Below are 5,963 nucleotides of genomic sequence, written 5' to 3' on the forward strand. Positions count from 1 at the left end.
GCAAGGCTAATTGTAAAATGAGGTTTGACTATATCTATTGCCTTTCCATTAACATGATTGATTTCTAACTTGGTCTGCATCATTAAACTTAGACACTCTAACTTGTACTTACTCTTTACATGAGCTGGTCTAGAGTAGAATTGTTGAAAGCGCATGTAATTACACCCAGCAATTTAAACATAGTTTCATGTTTTAAAACCAACAATCAAAGCCTTGGGGCAGCATCAAGTAGACATTCAGGTGCTACTTGCTTTCGAGACATTGAACTGTCAAGATACAATGCTCTATCATAATTTTAATCAAACCATGAAGGTAAATATATAAATCTCAATGTTTGGCCATCTGTACATACAACTGTCTGTCTTTACTTCTGTCCGTCTATCTATATCGATAAAGTTTTAAAAATGAGAAATTTGAACTCGCACTTCAGTTTTGCGGACATCTATTTATTCAATACACTACACTGCCCAACTTGCTACACCATGGAATAAAATTCCATTATGCCATCTGGATTCATTCATACTTCTATACAACATTTTCACCCGCAATTTAAGAACAAAATGTCCTCGTGTCAATGTTCTACAGTATGGCAGGACTAGTGTAAGGGTGTAAAAGGAATATAGTAGAATACAATTAGATCAATAAATAGAACTAGAATTATAATATTTTGTATAAACTTGTACCAACAATAATAAAAATTAAGTATGATTAATAAAAACCAAGAAGTAAACATAATTTTTAAACAAAAAAATATGGCTGATATGTAGTGTATGAATATGGCTGGTAGGTTGTCAGAGATATAGTCAATAGTCATTTCGGAGCCACGGGTTACTGTCCTGTTGTTTGTACTGTACCTCCCTTGGTGAAGGAAATGGTTCCTCCCGTGTATCGGTATGTGTGAGTAGCTGATAGGGTGTGTGAGGGGGCTGTGGTCATTAGTGTCAGAAGTTGTCGAGAGAAAGAAAGTAAATAGAAACAGAAACTTTCTTCATTTCAAACACAAAATGGCGTACCTCTAAAGAAATAAAAACTTTAACAGTAATTATTAAATGAAGGATTTATTCAACAAGTTTGTTTTTAGTGAAGCTACTTAATAGTGTATTAACGTTATTTAAAACACTCGCATACATGTTTTTTGCTAGACTATCTTACCCTACAAATTGGAAAGTCCCCAAAATTTTTAAAGAAAATTATTGTAATGAAGTGATCATACTGTGTTTTTTGCTATGTGTCGACCTTACAACAAAAGATCTATCCTAAAAACTTGGAAACTTAATTTTTATAACATTAGTTTGAGGCACGCCGCTAGCTTTTAATGTGACAAAATCGTTTCTTTTTTTCTGAGAAAATTTATCAAAAGTGAAATTACTAGTTCCAATCGACTAGCCACTTTCAAAAATTAAAGTCCGGCACACTATCTGTAAAGGAACATAAGTATTTTCAACAATTAGAATTGTATAGAACATACATAATTATATACACACAATCAATCTACATACACATATAGCCTAGTTAATAGAGTGAAAGATACTAGCTTGTCATGCGTTAAACTGACGCATTCTGATTCTTTCGTTCCAAACTGTCATTCATGATTAATCACTGTTTCATACCTGCACTCTTTCATCAGGCAGAAAGCAATTATCAGACCAGTTAAAAATGCGCATAGCATAACTTTATTGCTAAACCACAGAGATTAGCCTAATCTTCACTCTGGCACTATATCATCTCATATTTACACTCAAACTTGACTCACCATTCATTTCAAAAAACCTTGCAATCGCTTACAGCATACGGAACTTAACACACCATCATACACGGATATATGTGCTTTCTCATACACGCTCATCATACTCTTTCTTCCAGACATAAAGGTATTTACAATAGCATCATTCTCTTCATTATAAATTGCCTTTGGAGGCCTATGTATAAATCTTAAAAAATGTAAGTCGGGTTAATTTTAACTAGCAAACATTTCATGAAAGGAAGGTTCTCAAAAATAGAAAACTGTAATCAGGCCTCAGCTAACATAGCGTGATAAAGATCCGCCCACAACTGAAAGTGATTAATTTGTCAGTCTGCCCAGTAAGCAAGATACACAGTCCAAATTATGAAAAACCTTCCATGGTAGTGAAGTGGTTGCTAGCGCGCACTATAATTCTATAATAGTGCTAGAAAGTGAATCAAGTTTAATTTCGATTCAAGTTCAATCAAGTTGACAAGAAGCTTCCGACTTTTAGTTTTAGTTGTAAAACATTTAATTAATGAAATAAATCAGCGAAACTCGCCTGAATTAAAAGTTGTATTTTCAAACTTACTTTTTGTTTAATATATTATCTTTTAGATATTTAGGCCGCGGAACTGGACATACTAACAGGCTTTGAGATTTTTATGTTAGAACTTATTAGATTTATACAAGGTAATTAATTTTATTTTGCACTTCATTTCTAGCGGTTTTTAATAAAGTCGTGAATCTGTATTTTTCCTTAGCTAATGTGAGTCTTGTATAACTAGCTGTCTTAACACGAAATAGTCATTACTATTCTATCAATAAGAAAAAAATATTGAATTCTGAACATATGGTTAAATATGTTTTTCAGAATTATCGCTATCCTTAGTTTTGCTGAAATATTCTTATTCATAGGAGGTCATAATGCCATAGCCCGTCTCTATCTTACTTCAGCTAACGTGGGTCTGCAAACATTGCTACCCCATAACAAAGATAATAAATCAGTGTCCACCCGGTAAATAAAATAAAAAACCATGCTATGTTCTGTAATATTCTGCTATGCATGATGCGCATAAGGAATCGTTATATATAAATGTGCAAATCTTCATTTTTCAGTTGCAACCGGCAATTTCAAAATACAGACATATTCAAAAGGCTGGTAAATTTTCAGCAAGGGAAAAAGGAAATGTTGGCAATGCTTCAGCTTATTAATAATAATCTCAACGACACAGTTGTGACTGTCTTTATTGTGGGTTCGCTAATGTATTAGGTGTCATGTTTATCGTAATATTGCTTATGTCTCAGATGTTTAGTCATTTCTCTATTATGCTATCTGGATTCGTTCATACTTCTATACAACAGCCTTATACATGTAGGTACAATAATGCTACTTACAACGTCAGTTTAAAATATTTACAGAGTCACAGGTTCTCATTGTAATTGAAAACGAGCAGTTGCTGATGATGGCCATATGTCGTCCTATTATGTGAAGTCTCCCCAAGTATTCCTCAAAGACCGCTCTGGTTGTAATTTACCGAAATAATCTTTTTGTGAGTATAATTTTTTTGTTTTAATTAATGACACGTTCTCTGTTCTGCAATTTAAATAAATGTGCTAGTATGTATAGCAACTAATAATATAACGTTAAGATAAAATAAATTTGATTGTCATGTTATATCACAAGTAAGCGTTAACAACAAATAGAAATAATACACACTATGGCTATTACAATTGATGTTAAAATAGATCATCAATACATTAATTAAAAGAACTTTTGTCATCTCCAGAATCTTACTAACATGGCCTCTACTGAAGTCAATTAAAAACCAGCCTCTGGTTCACTCAGCTTTTCATTCTCGGCTCAGTGTCTTCCACACACTTCATGCCATCTGAAGTGGTCAATAAGTAGGCCTATTGGTCTTTTAAAATGTTGGTCACAATTTGTGTACCCCGAAGAAAAGTTTTCTTAGTCAAAGTTCTTTTACTTTTTATTTCTTTTCATACATTCAACTTTCAACTCTGCATATAAATTAGAATATACGTATTTGAAGCAGTTGATATTACTATTTCAACTTTTGACTACACCTGCAGTTGAATTTTAGTAAAAAATATCTGATCTACGATCTCGTAGCATAAGCTTGCTCTGTATTTACTATATATATATACCCATACTAGCTGTACTACCTGGCGCTGTGCGGGTAGTAAAAGTCTTTGGACAGAAGATTGATTTGTATTTAACATATAACAACATTTGCCATTCTTACTTTCAAACTATATATCATGAGAAAAGTGTTTTGTGTAGTTGAAATAGTTTAAGAGAAAATAAAAACAACAGTAAAGGTTTTCAAACTTTGTCAAACAACTGTAACTTTCCAACTTCATATCATGAAGAAAATGTTTTGTGCAAGTCAAATAAATTACAAAAAATAAAACAACTATAAAAGGGTTTAAATATAAATGTGAAATAATTAGCAAGTAATAGCTAAATTAATTCGGTTTTGCTATGATTACAATCAAGGATGATTCGGTAATGATACAATAATTATGAACTGAAATAACAAAATAAAATCCTGAATGTGTTGAATTAATAATAACAATTCTTAGATAGAAATGTGTGTGTATAAAAAAGGTTACTGTTCTGCCAGAAGCTATCCATAAAAACTTTGAATATGACGATACTGGTACCTCTCGATACTGGTACAAATGTAAAAATGATACATCATATTTTGTCTGACCAAAAGGAGAGAGAATGTCGAGGCTCTTCTCAGGAAGGCAACGTAATTGTCTACATGAGATGAATTGGTCTTGACCCCAGATATAGTAATTTAACTTTACGAAAAATATCTCTTAACAAGGGCATCATAATGCGTGGCTACACTGCTAAAATAATTAGCGTGCGCATTCTGTTATACAGTAAATGTAAAGGTCTTAGATTATCACGCTTGTATGGCTCAGCAGTAAAGTGCTTGGATTATAAACTTGCGGTAGCAATCTCTGTGAGTTCAAATCCATAAGGATGTGGATTATTGATTCCAAGATTTTAATAGTTATAGCTGGACACACATACACGTACAAACAAACTTTGATAAATAATTATATGGATTATGCCATTTATAATCGCTGGTACTAGAACACCACTGGAAATTTTGAATTGTTTGCACCTTCTTGAGAAACTGCGGAGTCACCTTGGTGATGAGTAAAATTTACAATTCATGCACAATTGGCAAAATGTACACATGAATAACTATGCATGCAATTATTCTGACATTTGGAAGTGTTATGGATCGAATTATGAAATGCACAAGCAGCTAACTTGAAAACCATATTTAGTTTTTATATAATGTTTAGAGGAGTCTTTCAGTCTAAAATATGGAGTGTAGTACAGCTTAATAATAATTGCTTAGTATAGCTCTTGAACAAGAATGAAAGCTTCACTATTAATGAGCTTTAATTGATAGAATGACAAACAAGTTGGGCAATTGAGCTAAACATTTGCAGATTAAGGAAAAATTTGGTACTGTAATAACTGACTAGAGATTAATTAACACTGGTACCCTGGCAGTCTAGAGCGCTATAATAGATGGTAAGATGTGTCAATAATGTACATAGAATAGCTATGTGTACAATTATTCTGAAAAATTGTAAGGCTGTCAATTGGTGTAGGTGTTAGAAAGCAGGTCTGCCTAGCTAAATGGTGTGAGTTCAAACTCTATTTATTGCAATCTTTTATCTTAACCTCTAACCCTGGTTTTGGACAGACTGACTAAAGGACACAGCTCTTACCATAGTACAGATTATGAAACAGCTGCATGTCCCTCCATGAAATCGAGTGTTAGAATGCAGGTCTGCCTAGCTAAATGATGTGAGTTCAAACTCTATCTATTGCAATCTTTTATCTTAACCTCTAACCCTGGTTTTGGACAGACTGACTAGGGGACACGGCTCTTGCCATAGTACAGATTATGAAACAGCTACATGTTCCTCCATTTATAGATACAAATAGACATAAAACTCTATAGCACAAGAATGGTCCAAGTTACCAAAAAGATGACAACTGTATAACATAAAACAGACTAGATCATAAAACAAAGATCTAATCGAATTGAAGATACAACACATAATTAGACACAATGTATCCTATTCATCTCACATCCAAAGGGGTTTTGAATCACAAGATGCAACCAAGCTCATTAGTGTTTAAAAAATTAATAACGCATTTTTGTAGGAATTTGAGGAC

The sequence above is a fragment of the Watersipora subatra genome, chromosome 7, assembly GCF_963576615.1.
Source record: "Watersipora subatra chromosome 7, tzWatSuba1.1, whole genome shotgun sequence".
Lineage (NCBI taxonomy): Eukaryota > Metazoa > Bryozoa > Gymnolaemata > Cheilostomatida > Watersiporidae > Watersipora > Watersipora subatra.